The sequence below is a fragment of the Bubalus kerabau genome, chromosome 9 (genome assembly GCF_029407905.1).
Source record: "Bubalus kerabau isolate K-KA32 ecotype Philippines breed swamp buffalo chromosome 9, PCC_UOA_SB_1v2, whole genome shotgun sequence".
In the NCBI taxonomy this organism is placed as follows: Eukaryota; Metazoa; Chordata; class Mammalia; order Artiodactyla; family Bovidae; genus Bubalus; species Bubalus kerabau.
Window position 1 is genome coordinate 50,881,354 of NC_073632.1, and position 19,251 is coordinate 50,900,604.

Here is a 19,251-nt window from a genome sequence, read left to right on the forward strand (position 1 = left end):
TTTCTTCAGCACTCAGCCTTCTTTATTGTCCAACTCTCACATCTATACGTGACTACTGGAAAAACCATAGCTTTGACTATAGAGATTTTTGTCATCAAAGTGACATTTGTTTTTTAAAATGCTGTCTAGGTTTGTCATAGCTCTCCTTCCAAGGAGCAAGCATCTTTTAATTTTGTGGCTACAGTCACCGTTTGCGGTGATTTGGGAGCCCAAGAAAATCTGCCGCTGTTTCACTTTCCCCCGATCTATTTGCCATGAAGTAATGGGACCACATGCCATGATCTTAGTTTTTTGAATGTTGAGTTTTAAGCCAACTTTTTCATTCTCTCATCTTCATCAGGAGATTCTTTAGTAAAGTTTATTAGCTTTACAAGTCTTCAACATTTCAAGGCTTTTATGGTTCGCACAACAGAGGGGTTTTATTTACTGGCAGTGAGAATTGAGGGGTTTATATGGCCAGTAGGGGGCAGCATGTCCCCACAGAGAGTCCGGCTGCATCATCTGCTGATTGAACAAACTCTAGCAGGGGGACTTGGAACCTACTCAACTAAAAATGCTCCTTCACTTGGTTACCTTCACTGCCATCTCCCAGCTGGAGTTCCTGGGTGTGGAACAAAAGCTTAGCTAAAAAACCAGGATAGATCAAAATTAAATACATGGAATTTCTATCACATTTCACATCCATTTTGTTGACAATTGCTAAAAATGTCAAATAATATCTTCTGTCCCCCTAGAATTAGGATTACTATTTTACCTTAAAAAGCAAATTAATCTGCTCCCTTAACATTAGCCTATTCAGCTAGTAAATATTGTTTGAGTGCTCAATGAAGAGAATGTGGGGTAAGGGAGATGGGCCTCTCAGAAAACACTTGGGATCTGGGTCAGGAAACCTTGGTTCTGGCTTTAGGTGAGGCACTATAAACTGGCTATGTGTCTGTGGGTAAGTAACTTAACTTCTCTGTGCCTCAGAAATGAAGTTTGCCTTACTGACCTCATAGGTGCCCGTAGAAAATACCACCTGCAAAGATGCTGAAAAGAAGAGTAATTGCTAAACAAATGAAAGATTTCAAAAGACACATTATAATGACTAGCTCCTACAGCAGTAGAAGTGGCAGCTTAGTGAGTCCTTACTATGTGCCAGGCACTCTGCTAAATGTACATGTCATCTCAATGAAGATCATAGCCCTGTGAGGCAGGTATTATTGGCCCATTTTCCAGATGAGAAAATTGAGTCATTGGAGGTTGGAAAACTCACTCAAAGTCAGATCCTTAGGAAGTGATAGAGCAGGGTTTAAGTCCAGGTCTGACCCCAGAGTCTACCTAGGCTCAGGTTCTTCATCACTCTTCACAGTTCTGCATTTAGAAATTGTATGTATCACTCTGTTAATTTTACTTAGAACTAGCATCTAAAAGTTGGGTCACATGCTGCTCATGAAAAAATATTAAAACTTAAAGCTATGATTCCAATTTATGGAATCCATCAGTTTTAAGATCATTCCATGAAATACTTTCTTTATAAAAATGTAAATTGGCCATGTGTCTTAAATATTCCAGGATAACCATTGAGATTCGCAATTTAGTCTTAGGAGTATGAACTATTATTGGCTAAAGGGAAAAGCAAACAACTATGGAAAACCAGAAGAGAAGAATGAATAGGAAGAAGGAATTCACTGAAAGAAACCTAGAAGAAAGGTTTAATCAGTTTACTTGAGATTCTTGCCATATAGGAAATAGAGCGGCATGGGAGTTTGTAATGAGGACTTCCCTAGGAACGTTAAGCCTCCAGGCCACAGAATGGCCATAGGTAATGCCCCTTATAGGATGTCCAGAGGAACTGCTAGACAGATCTGAAGGGTCTTGCTTTGTGAATTATGCATGATCATTAACTGGTGATGAGGTGCCTTACCAGATTTAAGTACTTTTTGGTGCTTGGTATGTCTTTCATGAATCATACAGCTGCAAAGAAGGTTCCTGGCACCTTCAGGGCAGGAACAAACATTACCTGAGAGCTCCCAGTGTAAGACAGGCTCTGTTCTAACACTTTATAGACAACAACCCTTTAATATTTATTCACTAATTTGGCTGGGCCAGGTTTTGGCTGCGGCACATGGGAGTTTTGATCTTCGTTCTGGTATGTGGGATTGTTAGTTGCGGCACTCAGGATCTTTTAGTCGTGGCATGAGAACTCCCAGTTGCGGCATGTGGGATCTAGTTCCCTGACCAGGAATTGAACTTGGGCCCTCTGCATTGGCAGTGTGGAGGCATAGCCACGGGACCGCCAGGCAAGTCCCACAATAACCCTTTAATAAATTTAATAATGTCTCCATTATCTTCAATTTAAAGATGAAGAAACTGAGGCTTTTTGCCTCAGGTAGAAGTAGCACAACCAGGATTTGGACCAAGGAGAGCTGGCTCTAGAGTCTTTTCTTTAGCACTCCATTAGTTCATCTCTTGAAATCAATAACAAGGAGGAGGGAGGAGGAGGAAAGAAGGAATAGGAAAAGAAGATGAAGGACAAAATAATTAATGTATCCTGTGAATACCACCATTTAGTTCAACAAGCATTCTCAGAAGAACTTAGTATGGGACCTCCCTTGGGACTAGGCACTTCTGGGCCACAGCCCATTCATGCCCTGGAAAAGACCAGGTTATTTCTAAACAGTGTGATAACACTGTAAAACAGGAAAGTCCGCTGGTGCAGGACAGAAATTCCTGTGTTCCCAAGTATGTACTAAAGTGGAAAGTTACTGAGTTAAAGTGACTGGCCAGAAGAGCACAAGCCCATTCAGTCACAGACCGGCTACTGTGGATTCCATCTCTACTCTGCTCTCATAAAACAAACCTTGTTTAACTAGGCTGTTCTGCAAAAGTAACAGTTAAATACATTTACAGCCATACTGCTTCCCGGTGGCTCAGCCATAATGAATCTGCCTGCCAAGCAGGAGATGTGGTTTCATCCCTGGGTCGGGAAGATCCCCTGGAGGTGGAATGGGCAACTCACCCAAGTATTCTTGCCAGAAAATCCCATGGACAGAGGAGCCTGGCGGGCTACAGTCCATGGGGTTGCAAAGAGTCGGACAGGACTGAGCCACTAAACAATAGCTTTACTATGTCTGGACTCTGCTTCCAAGACCTGAAAACAGTCGGCAAACTTTAAATAAAAAAGATTAAGTAACGCAATTACAAATTAAATTTTTAAATATCCACCAGTAAAATAGTTTCTACTTTTCACTGTATTCTTGAAAGTTTTCACAGTAGGATGGTTGGAAAATATATTCCACTCAAATCTGCATAATAAGGACTAATCTACAGGCGCCAGTTCATTAAACTGCCTAATGGCAGCTATGGAAAAGTAATAGCCTTATCCCAAAAGCTTTTGCTCTTTAAACAGAAAACAACGAGCAAGTGCGTTGCAACAGAGGCCAAAAAAAGCCTGTCCCCAGGAATTCCACTGGGGCAGCGAACTCTAGAGGGACCGCCAGGGAGGTTCCCGCTCCCTGGGTGGGACCTAGTAGCAAAGCCACGTGGGGAGGGCTGAAGGGGCCTTTAGGGCTGGGGAGGGGGACCATCCGTCAGGGCAGGTCACGGTCTCTTCGCCCCTGTCCGCCAGCGGCGGCAGGGAGGAGCGCCGAGAACCAAAACTCAGTTGTCGCCAGTGTCGGGGCAGCCAGTCTGCGCCCGGTGGGCGGCTCCCCACCTCTCGGGAGGATGCGGACGTGGGATGCCCCAGGGAACCCTCACAGCCCGGCGAGCACGAGGAGCTCCAAAAACAAAGCGAGTGGCGGGGGGAAGGGGAAGGCGCGACCGGCGAGGGGCAGAGCACACGCGGTGCTCCGAGCGCGGGCGCCGCCTGCGAGCCCGACCGACCAGCCTGGGAAGGGAGCGCGCCTGCCGGCGCCCGGTGCCCATTGCCAGGTCCGGGACACCGCAAAGCCCGAAAACTCCCCTTTCCTATGGGGCGGAGACTTGAGAAAACCCAAGTCGGGGTCCGCGCAGCAGCTAGAGCCAGGACTGGAGGCTGCGCGTTGCGCGGGAGGCTGAAGACTTTTCTTTTGGGGGGATAAGATGGCAGGTCCGGGGAAACAAAGGAAACTTGGGCCCGGGGCTGGGAGCGGAGTGTGCGGCTCACGAGTTCGCCCCGGGTCCTGTGTGGGAGTCACTGGGCGGCCTGCGCCAGCCTGCACACTGCCCGCCGGGGGAAAACATAAAGCATCCCTCCGGGAGCCGGCGGCGCCGGCCGCCCACCTGCAGCCCCGGGGTCTCCGGGCCGGCGGAGGGAGAGGGCGCTGCGAACCCGGCTGGGGCCGGGAGGCAGGGAGGAGGGGAGGCGGCCGGCGGGCGCGCGCGGGGGGCGGCGGTGGAGGAGGGGAGCGCGGGTGGGCGGGCGGCGCCACGTCACGGCTATTGTGGCTGGCCCGGTATATAAGGTCCCGCCCGCCGGCCGCGCTCCCCACCTTGCCTGCACCCCGCCAGCGATCCTTCGGCACCCTGCAATCCAGCGAGACGCGCTGCGCACAGACGGAGCGGACATGGGGAGAGCGATCGTAGCCAGGCTCGGACTGGGGCTGCTGCTTCTGGCGCTGCTCTTACCTACGCAGGTGAGGTCCTGGCGCCCGGCGAGGGGGCTCAGGGGCCGCGCCCGAGGCGGGTGGGACCGCCCCCAGGGAACCGGTCTGCGCCCCCACCTTTGGTTGTGGACCCGAACTAGGAGAGAGAATCTAGTACAATCTGATCTGGGGGGAGAGGGGGCGGCAATTTGGAGCCCACTTTCCACTTCCTGGCAGGCTGTCCCCACCCTTTAGGCAGCCCCGAGAACAAAGCACCTCCACGCGTGGGCTAGGAGGACCTTGCCCCACCCCAGGTTTCGCACAGCCCTTCACAGGCTGCCTGTCGCCCACTGCCCGCTTTCACGCAGAGCGGGAAAGAAGACGCTCTCCCTATCCCTGGAGCACCCAGAGACCTCAGGCCCTTTGGGGAGGTCGTCCCTGGATCCCACGAGCGCCCCGCTTCCCTGTACGAGTGTCTTCGCGTCCCCTAGCGCATCACACAAAGAGAGAGGAAGATCCCCTTCGGGGGGCGCAGCTCTCGCCCATCCTCCACTCAGAGCTAGTTCGTGGATCCCTAGCAAGCCCCAGTTACTGACCCTGTTAAGCCACCTCAGTCCCGAGTGTTTCGGGGCTGAAGTCTGGGGTGGGGGGAACCCTCTCCTGACCCTGTGCTCTCCTGGGGACGACCTTACAGGTCACCAACGGAACCCTCTGTTAGCCAGATTGGCTATCTCTGGACAGGCGGCGGATGGGACATTTGTGTCCCGAGTCGCCGTCAGGCTTTGTCCCTGTCCCCGCGGCCTCCTCAGATCCTCTGTCCCGGGAACACATCTTGCCCACGGTGTCCGGCGGGTGGGTGCGCAGCGGCTGCGAGGGAGGCCAGCGGCGGCTGAGTCTGAGAGACCGAAGTTGGGGGGCGCTGGGAGGGCGAGAAGGGGCATTTGTCTCCGGTAGCTTGGACTTGGAGGGTAGGTAGGGGTGCCCGAGCGGTTGGGTCTCCATCGCCTTCCGTTGGGGCTTTCTGAGGAGGGTCTCCTTAGCACTTCTTCCGAAAAAGTTGGGTGCGCCAGGTCCCCAGACATCCAGCCGCCGGGCTCACCTGGGAGCGCAGCCTGAGAGAGGAGCGCTCCTCGTCTTCCGCTCCGCGGACCGGGTAACTGTACCCTATTGTTTTGCGGGTCGGCTGCTCTCCCGAGCCTTTCTCTATTCCTCGGTGGGGGAGGGGCGTGGCCACTGGAAACGCTGGTCTCTCCCACCCCGCCCCATCTCCTTTCCCAGCCAGATTCCGTCCCACACCCCAAAATTTCAGAGGTTTGAGGTTAAGCAAATAAATCTTTGGTAGCTTAGTAGGGAAATTTATGTTTACTGTCAATTTCATATATTAACATTAGTTTTTTTCATTGGTGTGGAGGACCCTTTGATTCTCCTATGGATGCACTGGGCTCTGGTTTGTTTTTTTTAAAATTCACCTGATGCACCAAGGCTTTGTTGGATAAGAACAGATTACCTTCAGGGATCCCAAATCAGGTCCTGCCCCCAAATGAGGAGCCCTGTTTTAAATTGTTCCCCATATTATTAATGCTTTCCTTTTACTAGGAGTGCTTTTCTTCTTGGTAGCACACTCTGTTGGGTAGGTGCCAAATAAATATATTTGATTTCATTGAGATTTTTAAAATTAGTCTATTTTAGATATGCTTTATAAAATTTTTAGTCGATGTTTGCTGAATGTCCTTATGGGTTTTACAACAAAAGAAGCTGGGTTTTCTATGGATTTACAACAAAGGATAAAATGGTTTTATCTTTGAATTGATTGGTAGCCAAACATACATGTGGCCCAAACCTGCTTGGTGCCAGGTTCTTGTCCCAGCTGTAATCAGAAGCCCTTTAAAACCCTCTCTTGCAGTGAGAGCTGAAATCTCCCATCTGCCTTTGTTCCCTGACAAAGGAGAGATTACCATGTGCCCTGCTGGACTGTGCATTTTATGACTTGAAAAACAGTGCGGTGAATGATGCCACTCAGGCACTCGGGTGCTGGGGGACCTTGGTCCTGGGCCGCAGCGCTGGGCTTAGTGACCAGGCAGGAGAGCTGCTGCTCGTGAAACTGACATCAAACCTTCTCGTCTGTTGTGAAGTCATTCCGACTTTATGATGCTTTGGGTGAAATCATTTTGCCTTAAGGCTGAGGCTCATTATATTTTTCAACTTAAAACAAATATTGTGGCCGTTTTTGAGAAGGGCTGTATATGATTTCCAGACTTCAAAGGAGCAGATAAGATACCCAGGGCCCCTTAAGTTTAATGCAAGGTTTTATTAAACAGGTAGATGAAAGTTACCCAGCGAATTCAGGAACACAGAGACTCAATTCTCATAACTTATGTCTCAAATTACTGTATTTTAAAATCCAAATTATTAATGCAACTTTAAAATCTCCCCCTTCTTGAGTAGAAGAAGCCTATTTGTAACACCAGTAAGTCAGTATAATCACAGAAAGTGGGTTAGTTACCTTGGTTCCTTATTACTTTATAAAGAATTAAGGGTCAAGTCATACACTTGGGAGTTACATAGTTATTGAAGAACATTTTTGTTTGCTTGTTTTTGGTTATTGTTACTTGCAGTCATTAATCATCACTAGGTAGTTGTTTTTGAAACTAAAGGATCTTGGTGGGACTAAGAAATTCAGAATGAAATGACGTGGGTAAGGGAATAATGGAAAAAAAACCCAACCTGAGACTGTATCATCTATCTTAATGGCATATTAAATGTATGTGGAGAGACAACTGTAATGTGGAAATTGATCAGTGTAACTTTTTATATATTTTAGACTTACTCAAATCAAACAACAGTTGTAACACCAAGTAACTCCTCCCAGACTACCTCACCTGCCCCTCATCCAGCCAATGCCACCACCAAGGCAAACGATGGTACTCTGCAATCAACAGCCAGTCTCTTTGTGATCTCGGTCTCCCTTCTACATCTCTACTGTTAAGAGACTCAGACGAAGAAACATCTGTACTTCACCATCTTCTAAATCCAGTTCAAATGGCATCTATACATCCTGTGTGACAAAGGAAAAAAAAAAAAAAGAGAAAAAGAAGTCTTCATTGAATAAATCTGCTAATTCCACACCTTATTTAATTGACAGAAATTATTGAGGATCCCAAATTTGTTTGAAGAGCATGTCAAGGGTTTGACTAGATGATGAATGCCAATATTAAATCTGCTGGAGTTACCTGTACAAGATGAAGAGAGACAATGTCCAAAATTAGTTGAGATGATTTCCTTAAATGTGGCTTAAGAAGTATGGACACATAAAGCTCTACCTTGAAAATGAGAATAGATTTTATCTTACTTAGACATAAAGAATGGGCTGTGGAACAGATTCAGTTTGCATTTGGTTTGTTAAATTTATAAGGCCATAAAACAATTAGGTAAAACAGAAAGCTTCTATGATTCTATTTGTATGTATGTTAGCAGGAACTTCCAGGAGTTACTGTAAATTCTCAAAGTGTTGTTTCAGCAGTACTAATTTAATGCTGACATACGATAGATTAAAATTTTATGTTAAGCTATCAACTGTTCTCTTGGGAACTGAACTTTTCCTCTGGGGCTTTGGGCTGACATTGCATTTGACTTTTTATATAGTGCCAGGGCAAAGATGGATTAATCTACCCCAAATTCAAGCATAATGAATACATTTTGCTTACATACTATTCCTATTCAAAAAGAACACTAGATTCATTTAAACAGATAACAAAGAATAGAAGTACATTGTTGTCAATGAATTTCAAAATATTTTTTATTTCTGCATACATTGAATAACTTTTACAGTTTAAAAAAATGATCTGTTTTGAAGGTAAAATTGACAAATTTTGAAATGAAAAAGGCTAATATGTGAAGGAGCCAAACTGTAAATCAAATATTTGTGAAGTCAATACTGGAAGCTTGCTTACATTGAATTTAGAAAAACTTTTATACTCTTTTCTGTAAATACTTCTTTTTAAACTGAATCAGAGTAGCCACATTTGGAACACTTTTTGTTATCATTTGATATTTTTAGATAGTTAGAACCTGGTCCTAAGCCTAAAATGGGCTTGATTTTGGAAAGTAAATCTTTTCACAACTGCCTTGATGCACAGTAACCTTTTTAAAAATAGACACTCCCTAAAGTCTTTTGTTCACATGGTCACACACTGATGCTTAGATATTCCAGAATCTAATATGGCCACAGTAGTTTTGAAAACCAAAGTCATTTTTTTTTTCCATCTTTAGAAACCAACACTGGAATAAACATATCCAACAGATCTCAAGCTACTGTGTGTGTGAATGAACATTCCCTTTTGTTTCACACCTGAATGCTGTATATCTGTTTTGGATTGTATATTGTGTTTGTGTATTTATGCTTTGATTCATAGTAACTTTTCATGTTATGAAATTGATTTGCATTAAACACAAACTGTAAATAAAAAGAGATGGCTGAAAGAGCAATCCATTGAATTATGTTTTTCCCAATGCCTGGAATATTTGTGAGTTTATCATGGTTGTATGAGTATTTAAACCACTAGGGACATAGTAGACCTCAATATTTTCCTATTAAACAGAACATTACAGTTAAGCTGTTTTGCATTGGCAACTAGCAACATGTCTTGATTAAAGGATTCATCTGAAAAATGACATCTTTCAGGCTTTAAGTGGGCATCCCTTACTCAGCAACTATTGAATGCCAGCTATGTGTCAGGATACTGAAGTTTTGATTGAATGCTGAACTTGCTCGACAAGGCTTTTTACTATAATTGAGAAAAAGAGTATGCATAATGACAAATAGGCATACACTGGCAAGTAGTGCTGTGAGGAAAACAGGCCAGAGTGGCAAGTCATGAGCTGTGACTGAGTGAGTATGGACGGTCTTGGACATTTAAGCTGAGGTATGGAGGAGAAGGCAATGGCACCCCACTCCAGCACTCTTGCCTGGAAAATCCCATGGATGGAGGAGCCTGGTAGGCTGTAGTCCATGGGTTGCTAAGAGTCAGACACGACTGAGCGACTTCCCTTTCACTTTTCACTTTCATGCATTGGAGAAGGAGATGGCAACCCACTCCAGTGTTCTTGCCTGGAGAATCCCAGGGACGGGGGAGCCTGGTGGGCTTCCGTCTCTGGGGTTGCACAGAGTCGGACATGACTGAAGCGACTTAGCAACAGCAGCAGCATGGAGGATCTGGAGGGAAATTCATGGTGGGGGGAACAACACAAGCTAAGTCCTTTAGTCTGCTTAATCACTGGCACTATTTTCATATCTGTACAGGAGGCCACATTTCCATCTGCTCCTTTAGTACTCCTGCACTCTTTTGACTCTTATTAAAGTGTAGTTCTGGACTTCTGCTGCTTAGTTGCTCAGTCGTGTCCAACTCTTTGCAGCCCTATGGACTGTAGCCTGCCAGGCTGTTGTCTGTCCATGGAATCTTCCAGGCAAGAATACTGAAGTGGGTTGCCATTTCTTACTTGATGAGATCTTCTCGAACCAGGGATTGAATCTATGATTCTTGTGTCTTCTGCATTAGCAGGTGGATTCTTTGCCACTAGCACCACCTGGGAAGCCCTGGACTTCTAGCTCTAGCCAGAGAAAGGCTGCAATTTGGTAGTAAGTTCCTTGATCAGAAGAAATGTTGCGTGGGTCTCCATGATGGTCGATAGGATTTTCTGCGAGTCCAAGGATAGTAGTTTTGGTAGACGCATTGTATGCGGGGAAGGCAAATCCATATTCAGAATAAGTGTTTATTTCTTTAAGAATAAAATGCTACCCTTCTAGATGATGTGGTCCCATGTAGTCAATATTCCAGCTGGCTGGTCATCTCAAGCAATGGAGCATATAAGGAACTTGGTGTTGGTTTCTGATGTAGCAGATTGAGCACTCAGCAGTGGCTGTGACCAGATCAGTCTTCACATATGCCAATGTTATGGGACCATGCATAATCTCTGTCCTGCCATTGTGGCCACTTTGTTCATGAGCCGAGTGATAACCAGAATGGTCAGGGGTCTGCATCCACACCACTGGCCATCTTATCCACCTGATTATTAAAACCCCTCTTTGCTGTGGTTACCTTTTAGTGAGCATTCACATGGGACACTAATATCTTCAGATTCCCATTTGGAGAGGTCTATCCACATATCTTTCTCAGCCTGCCTTGTCACCAATTTTCCAATCATATTGTTTCCAAGTCCATCCAGCCAAACTGTTGGCCACCGACCACGAGTTAGTATAGATTTATACCTCTGGCCACTTCTACTTTGAAGCAAAATGAACAACCAGGTGCACTGCTTTTAATTCTGCCCACTAGAGGTATTTCCCTTTACCACTGTCCTTGATGGGTGTCCCAGAGCTGTCCACTTTGAGGTGTCACCTGCTTATTGTACAGCACCTTCTATAAGCCAGGTTCAAGTTTTCTCTTCCTCAGTCAGCTGGTCATCGTTAACTCCTCACGAAGACATAGGTACAGACTAGGAGAGAGATGGTAATGTAGCAAAATTACAGCCTAGGGGCATTTGGACCACTTTCTCCAATAACTTACTAGTATAGTAAGTCCCCTACATGTGAACTTTCGAAGATGCAAACATGAAGCTTACTAATGAAGAACTGATGGAATTGGAAGCCCAGAGAAAGGACAAAGAAATATGAAAGGAAGAAGTAACTGGATAACTGAAGACATTCACGATGCAGGAAATGGCAGGGGATTGTCTTTATTGGAGGAGCCACTGTTGGTTCTGAGGCACAGGACCCGAACTTGGAATGGTACACGAAGGTCTCAGCAGCCATTCAGAGTGCAATCCAGTGCTGCCGTGTCACCTGTGATGAGAAAAAAGGAACTACTACCTGGACATCGCTGGATCGTTTTTTTCAAGAGGGTAAATAGAAGGAAACGGAACCTGTGTCATCAGCATCAGGCATGATTGAAATTACAGCTTGCCCTCCATCTCCTATTGCTAACAACCCTTTGGCTCTACCATCTCCCACTTCCTCTCCCTCTTCCAGCCAGTAACTCCTCTTGCTTATTGACTCAGTGCCAGCCCCTGTATGCCAGGGGCTGTTGTACTGTGCTTTTCAAGGCACTGTACTGTAAGATTAAAAATGTTTTCTTTATTTTTTTGTATTTTTTTAATGTATTGTGTGAAAAATATAGACCTATGACAATACAGTACTACATAGCCAATTGTGTTTGTTGAGTACCTAGGGTAATTTTGTTGGATTTACAAACAAATTGGGATTACGAACGTACTGTCAGAACAGAACTCATTTCTATGTAGGTGACTTACTGTATGTATCTTTAGGGCCTCCTGAAGCTCAACATCATCCATGCCACCTTCCTTTGACAATGGGATGCTATTGTGCACAGCCAATTTTATGAGTTGATGATTAGACCACACCCAGGTCATCACGGGTAGCTCAGGCTGCATGGTGGTCTGTGGTTACACATTCAGTCTTTTTTTAAAAAATATTTATATGTATTTGTTTATCTGGCTGCCCTGGGTCTTAGTTGTGGCACATGGCATCTTTTATCTTCGTTGTGGCATACGGGGTCTTTTAGCTGTGGCGTTTGAACTCTTAGTTGCAGCAGGTGAGATCTAGTTCCCTGACCAGTGATCACACTCAGGCCCCTTGCCTTGCGAGTTCAGAGTCTTAGCCACTGAGCCACTGGAGAAGCCCCTCAATCCCAACAAGCATTCAGTCTTTACTAAAGCCCAGCAACAAGCCCAATCCTGCTTCTTCAGGAAGGGTTGCTGCCTGCAGAGGATGGCAGAGCTTTGCTCTGAAATCTTGAAACAGACTATTGATACCAACCCTGGGTTTAACATAAATTTATAGAAAAGCAAAGAAAAAGTTGAGTTCAGTTTTTTAAGAAGTAATCATCAATACTCATGGAGGATGAAATATAACTAGTTTTTCAACTGTTCTTTGAAAATAGCTTTAAACAAACATGAACTGTTTTCTTAGAAAAATACCCAAATTTCTATTTTGGGGTTATACTCTAAATATTCATGCTGAAATACTAGTCATATAATTTATGGCTAAATTGAGTAATGAGTAGCCATTGTATGGGTGTCTCTCGAACTAAGTTGAGCCTTAGCAGATAAAAGCAGATAATTTAGGGAAAGGTAGATAGTTGCTATGCCATAGGGTTAAGATGAGAAAAATCTGTTTAGAACTAAACATATTCTAAACACACACACCCAATGCCACGGTCCTTAAAATAGAGCTCAAATATTTAGGTAGCTGAAAAGTATGTGTTTTTCATTTCTCATAGACCTTATTTGGGGTTAGCTTGATTATTTTTGGATTCTTTCCTTAGTATAAAGAGAGTATTTTTTCTAACTTTATTAGGATGGCACTTTTTGAAACAACACAATCATCATCATGATTTACTTGTCAGTTTCTCTTCATATTACATCTAAATTTAAAATCATATGCATTTCTAAGAAACTTTAGGAAGTTTCCATATTTATGATTTTGCAAAGAAATCTCTTTGTGAGCCCAAAGGTTTAACTGTTATGCCTGTTAGCAATTGGCAAATGTTAAGGTTTGCGGGTACGGAATGAAGCAGGGCAAAGACTAATAGAGTTTTGCCAAGAAAATGCACTGGTAATAGCAAACACCCTCTTCTAACAACACAAGAGAAGACTCTATACATGGACATCACCAGATGGTCAACACCGAAATCAGATTGATTATATTCTTTGCAGCCAAAGATGGAGAAGCTCTATACAGTCAGCAAAAACAAGACCAGGAGCTGACTGTGGCTCAGACCATGAACTCCTTATTGCCAAATTCAGACTTAAATTGAAGAAAGTAGGGAAAACCACTAGACCATTCAGGTATGACCTAAATCAAATCCCTTATGATTATACAGTGGAAGTGAGAAATAGATTTAAGGGCCTAGATGTGATAGATAGAGTGCCTGATGAACTATAGAATGAGGTTCATGACATTGTACAGGAGACAGGGATCAAGACCATCCCCAAGAAAAAGAAATGCAAAAAAGCAAAATGGCTGTCTGGGGAGGCCTTACAAATAGCTGTGAAAAGAAGAGAAGCGAAAAGCAAAGGAGAAAAGGAAAGATATAAACATCTGAATGCAGAGTTCCAAAGAATAGCAAGAAGAGATAAGAAAGCCTTCTTCAGCGATCAATGCAAAGAAATAGAGGAAAACAACAGAATGGGAAAGACTAGAGATCTCTTCAAGAAAATTAGAGATACCAAGGGAACATTTCATGCAAAGATGGGCTCAATAAAGGACAGAAGTGGTATGGATCTAACAGAAGCAGAAGATATTTGGATCTAACAGAAGCAGAAGATATTAAGAAGAGATGGCAAGAATACACAGAACTGAACAAAAAATATCTTCACGACCCAGATAATCACGATGGTGTGATCACTGACCTAGAGCCAGACATCCTGGAATGTGAAGTCAAGTGGGCCTTAGAAAGCATCACTACGAACAAAGCTAGTGGAGGTGATGGAATTCCAGTGGAGCTATTCCAAATCCTGAAAGATGATGCTGTGAAAGTGCTGCACTCAATATGCCAGCAAATTTGGAAAACTCAGCAGTGGCCACAGGACTGGAAAAGGTCAGTTTTCATTCCAATCCCAAAGAAAGGCAATGCCAAAGAATGCTCAAACTACCGCACAATTGCACTCATCTCACATGCTAGTCAAGTAATGCTCAAAATTCTCCAAGGCTTCAGCAATATGTGAACTGTGAACTTACTGATGTTCAAGCTGGTTTTAGAAAAGGCAGAGGAACCAGAGATCAAATTGCCAACATCCGCTGGATCATGGAAAAAGCATGAGAGTTCAAGCTGGTTTTAGAAAAGGCAGAGGAACCAGAGATCAAATTGCCAACATCCGCTGGATCATGGAAAAAGCAAGCGAGTTCCAGAAAAACATCTATTTCTGCTTTTTTGACTATGCCAAAGCCTTTGACTGTGTGGATCACAAGAAACTGTGGAAAATTCTGAAAGAGATGGGAATACCGGACCACCTGACCTGCCTCTTGAGAAATTTGTATGCAGGTCAGGAAGCAACAGTTAGAACTGGACATGGAACAACAGACTGGTTCCAAATAGGAAAAGGAGTACATGAAGGCTGTATATTGTCACCCTGTTTATTTAACTTCTATGCAGACTACATCATGAGAAACACTGGACTGGAAGAAACACAAGCTGGAATCAAGATTGCTGGAAGAAATATCAATAGCCTCAGATATGCAGATGACACCACTCTTATGGCAGAAAGTGAAGAGGAACTCAAAAGCCTCTTGATGAAAGTGAAAGTGGAGAGTGAAAAAGTTGGCTTAAAGCTCAACATTCAGAAAACGAAGATCATGGCATCCGGTCCCACCACTTCATGGGAACTAGATGGGGAAACAGTGGAAACAGTGTCAGACTTTATTTTTCTGGGCTCCAAAATCACTACAGATGGTGACTGCAGCCATGAAATTAAAAGACGCTTACTCCTTGGAAGGAAAGTTATGACCAACCTAGATAGCATATTCAAAAGCAGAGACATTACTTTGCCAACAAAGGTCCGTCTAGTCAAGGCTATGGTTTTTCCAGTGGTCATGTATGGATGTGAGAGTTGGACTGTGAAGAAAGCTGAGTGCCGAAGAATTGATGCTTTTGAACTGTGGTGCTGGAGAAGACTCCTGAGAGTCCCTTGGACTGCAAGGAGATCCAACCGGTCCATTCTGAAGGAGATCAGCCCTGGGATTTCTTTGGAAGGAATGATGCTAAAGCTGAAACTCCAGTCCTTTGGCCACCTCATGCGAAGAGTTGACTCATTGGAAAAGACTCTGATGCTGGGAGGGATTGGGGGCAGGAGGAGAAGGGGACGACAGAGGATGAGATGGCTGGATGGCATCACTGACTCGATGGATGTGAGTCTGAGTGAACTCCAGGAGTTGGTGATGGACAGGGAGGCCTGGCACGCTGCAATTCATGGGGTCACAAAAAGTCATACGCGACTGATCGACTGAACTGAACTGAACTGAACAAGTCCAAAACTGAACTCATTACCTCCCTTCCACAGACCCGCTGCTTCTCTATTCAGAGCACCTACCTGCCAAGTCACTCTCATCACAAACCCAGGAACTTCCTTCCTCTTCTCCCCCAGTCTCCAATAGGCCACAAAACGCTGTCACTTCTGAATCAGAACTGTCTGAGCATCTTGCCTCTCTCCTCACTCTGCTGATTTCCTCTGACTTGCATCCTCTGTCAAAGCCGTGCCCCTCTGCCCTTAGTCTTTCCACCCTGTGGCGATTCTCTGAAATATAGATGTGATCATTTTGCTCCTAACTTAAAAAGTTTGGCTACCCTTGGCTGATAGAAGATAGAATAGAAACCCCCATTCACAGACCTTAAGGCTTTTCCATAGCCTGGTCCCAGCCCCTTTTCAGCTCCATTTTCAGTCATACTGCATTGCCCACTGTTCTCTGAATCAACAATGTCTTTTTATGGCTCCATGGCTTTGAATGCCTCCATGCATCCAACTGAATATAGCGGTTAAAGGCGTGGGTGCTAGAGCCAGGCTGCCTCAGTTTGAATTCTAGCCCCGCTGTGACTAGTGAAAGGAGCCCAGGCATGGACATAAATTCTCTGTGGCCCAGGAGTCCTGTCTGTAATGAGCTTGATAATAAAGGTACCTATCATTAAAGTTTTAGAGTTTGGAACATTGTTAGTACTCAATAAACACTGGCCAGCATTCTTTCTACAAATGTGTGGACATTGCTTTGGCTTGTCTATGCCCCTTGAAGGCAGGAACTTTGCCACATTTCATTTCTGGATTCCTGATGTGTGACTGAGAGTAGGTGCTCAGTTAATACTGAGTTAGTAAAACAGCCAGCAGTGGTATCTTAGTAGTGGTGTAACTGGGGGAGGGGAAGGAACTCCTCTGATCCTATATTAGGTCTTGGGAGGAAGCACAAGAAGGTAGTTAGGGCTATTTCTAAACAGGCTGGTCCCTAGTGGCTGCTCGGCTTTCATCAGATAGGCAACCTGCTTATCTGCAACAATGGTTCTCAACTCTGACTACATATTTGAATCACTTGGGAAGCTTTTTAAAAAGGTGATGCCTGTCACCTTTGCCTACTTAGAGGGTTCTGATTTAATTGGTCTGGGTGGAGGTTAGTCATCGTAGTTTTAAAAAGCTCCCCAGGTGATTCTAAAGTGCAGCCAAATTGTGAAGCACAGGCCTGAGAGCAGCTTTGGGCAGCTCTGCTCTTTTAGATCATTTGGCTGGCAGTGGCTGGGGAGTCAGACACAGACCTGGCTCCTGGCTTCAGATCCCTGTGACTACCAAAGATGCTCACAGCAGGGTTAGCTGTGCTTGGAGACAGGTAAGGTCACTTTAGTCCATTGTTTGGATTTCTACCCAACTCAAAAAGGACACAGAGACTCATGCTAGAGTCCTCTGGTTCTAGCGCCTCAGCCAGCATCATAAGTAGATACAGGTGCCAGTCCTGGTTCTGAAAACTTGCTCCATGGGCTCTGGAAGCCTCTCTGGGCTTTAAGAGGATTGGGCTTTTTGGAGATATTTTCTAGTTGAAAAATATAAAGATTTCATCCAACTTAAATACTGTGATTCAGATCCCCGCCTCCCCCAACCCCCAAGCTTTTGGGAGCTTGTTCTCACATCCATGAAAAAATTGGTTCAGTACTCCATGCTGAGTCTACAAAAATTAATGCAAATTCATTGTTATTACTTGAGATACTGGGCATTCATCATACTCATTTGTTCTGTTATTCGGTTGTCATTTTGCATTCTACTGCATTTTCTGAAGACTTGGAAAAGGGTTCTCTTAATGATAGATTAGTATAGTCTAATTGGTAGTTGCTGTTCATTTTAAATGAGATTGCAACAATTTTGAACTGTTTGACTGGGCTTGTGAAATGTGACCAGTGACACAACCTTTGTTGAGGCTTGGGTGTGAACGCAGTGAGGAAACAGTTTCCCTTATTAGCCTCATCATTGACTCTATGTTTATCAGTATGCATTTGGTTTTGTGTTTACTTATTACTTATTTATTCTATGTTTTATTCCAATTAAAAAATTTCTTGAGTCCGCTTACAGAAACATGCATTATACACCAGGTTACAAATAGATGAGGAATTTCAGGTAGAGGATAAATAGGGGTAGAAGGAAACGGTGAATTCATGGATAGGATTTGAGAATGCTTGTCGTAAGGTCATGAGTAGCTCCTGTAGTCACTGGAAGAAAAGAGCCATGATTAGAAACAGAAGCTTAATTGCCTGTGCATTTAAAACATGTGAGTAAACCATAAGTACCGTGTTCTGGGGAAAGCTTCTAGTGTGGATCTGTAGGAAGAGGCCTCTGGGTGAATACAGTCAATGTCATTGACACCCTTCCTGCAGTAGTGGCAACAGCGAGTTTCTAATGGATGTCTATTTCTAATCATTTTCATCCAGACAAGTGACATAGCAAAGCATAATTTAGCAGACATATTTTTTTCAGCAGCCAAAATAGTTTTAACCAAATCTGTGCCTCTCTAGTTGAATATTTATAGGAAAAAAAACCCCAGAATATTTAGAGGAATATATGGCCAACATGCTGCATGAATATTCTTTTTTGTAATTGAGCTTTTTTTTAAAAAAAAAAAAAACAATATTTATTTGGCTGCACTGGGTCTTAGTTGTGGCATGGGGGATCTTCAATTTTCCTTGTGGCATGAGGGTTCTTTAGTTGTGGCAAGTGGGGGATCTAGTTCTCCGAGGGGATTGAACCTGGGCCTCCTCCATTGGGAACTGGGAGTCTTAGCCACTGGACCACCAGAGAAGTTCCATAATTGAGCTTTTTATATAAATTAAGCAGAAAATAATGGCAAATGGCATGTATCAGTAACTCTCCTAAATGCTTTTACATATAATTGTCCATTTAATACTTGACATATTTCTAAGGAGCCTGGTGGGCTATAGTCCATAGGGTTGCAAAGAGTTGGATACTACTGAGCGACTAACACATTGTCCGAGTACTTTGTCTTAAATAATCTTAGGACAAATACTGTGTGGTATCACTTATATGTGGAAGCTAAAAATTACAACAAACTAGTGAATGCAACAAAAAATAAACAGACCCCAGATGCAGAGAACAAACTAGTGGTTACCCGTGCGGGGAGAGGAAGTACAGGGGTGGGGGATGGGAGGTATGAGATGGGCTCAAGGATATGTTGCACAACACGGGGAATATATCCAATGTTAGTAACAACTAAAAATGAAAAGTAACCTCTAAAATTAGTATAAAATATTTTTAAATTAAAAATAAAATAATCTTAGGAGCTCTGAGAAAAAAAAAAAGAAAGACATTCCATAGCTTGCCCAAGGTCACCCCATAGTGAACTGGTATTTGAAGCCATGTCCTGTGGCTCCTTCCTCTTAGCCACTGCACCATCATCACCTCTGTTGAGGATGTGAAGGGACCCCCATGAGGTACATGGGGTGGGGGCAGATGATGAAGGAGAAAACTGAGCAGACTATGCCTCACCACCTTTTCCTCTCCACTTCCCTCTCCCCCCCAACCCCTTACCAAGCAGAGCACTGCCATGGTGATCTAGTTCCTTTTTAGGGTTTATGTCTAAATGTCGATTAGGCAAAAAGTTCCAAGGCAAAACAAGTAGAAAATTAGTGTTCTCTGCCATTGTGACCAC

At 44.1% G+C, this 19,251-nt stretch overlaps 1 long non-coding RNA gene across 1 annotated transcript; it reads left to right on the forward strand.

Annotated features, from left to right (window-relative positions):
- The first annotated feature begins 4,057 nt into the window (after nt 1-4,057).
- Nucleotides 4,058-9,032, forward strand: LOC129619853 (uncharacterized). Its single transcript, XR_008698182.1, has 3 exons — nt 4,058-4,072; nt 4,428-4,598; nt 7,369-9,032. It is a non-coding gene; the product is annotated as an uncharacterized LOC129619853 (long non-coding RNA).
- Nucleotides 9,033-19,251: the final 10,219 nt, after the last annotated feature.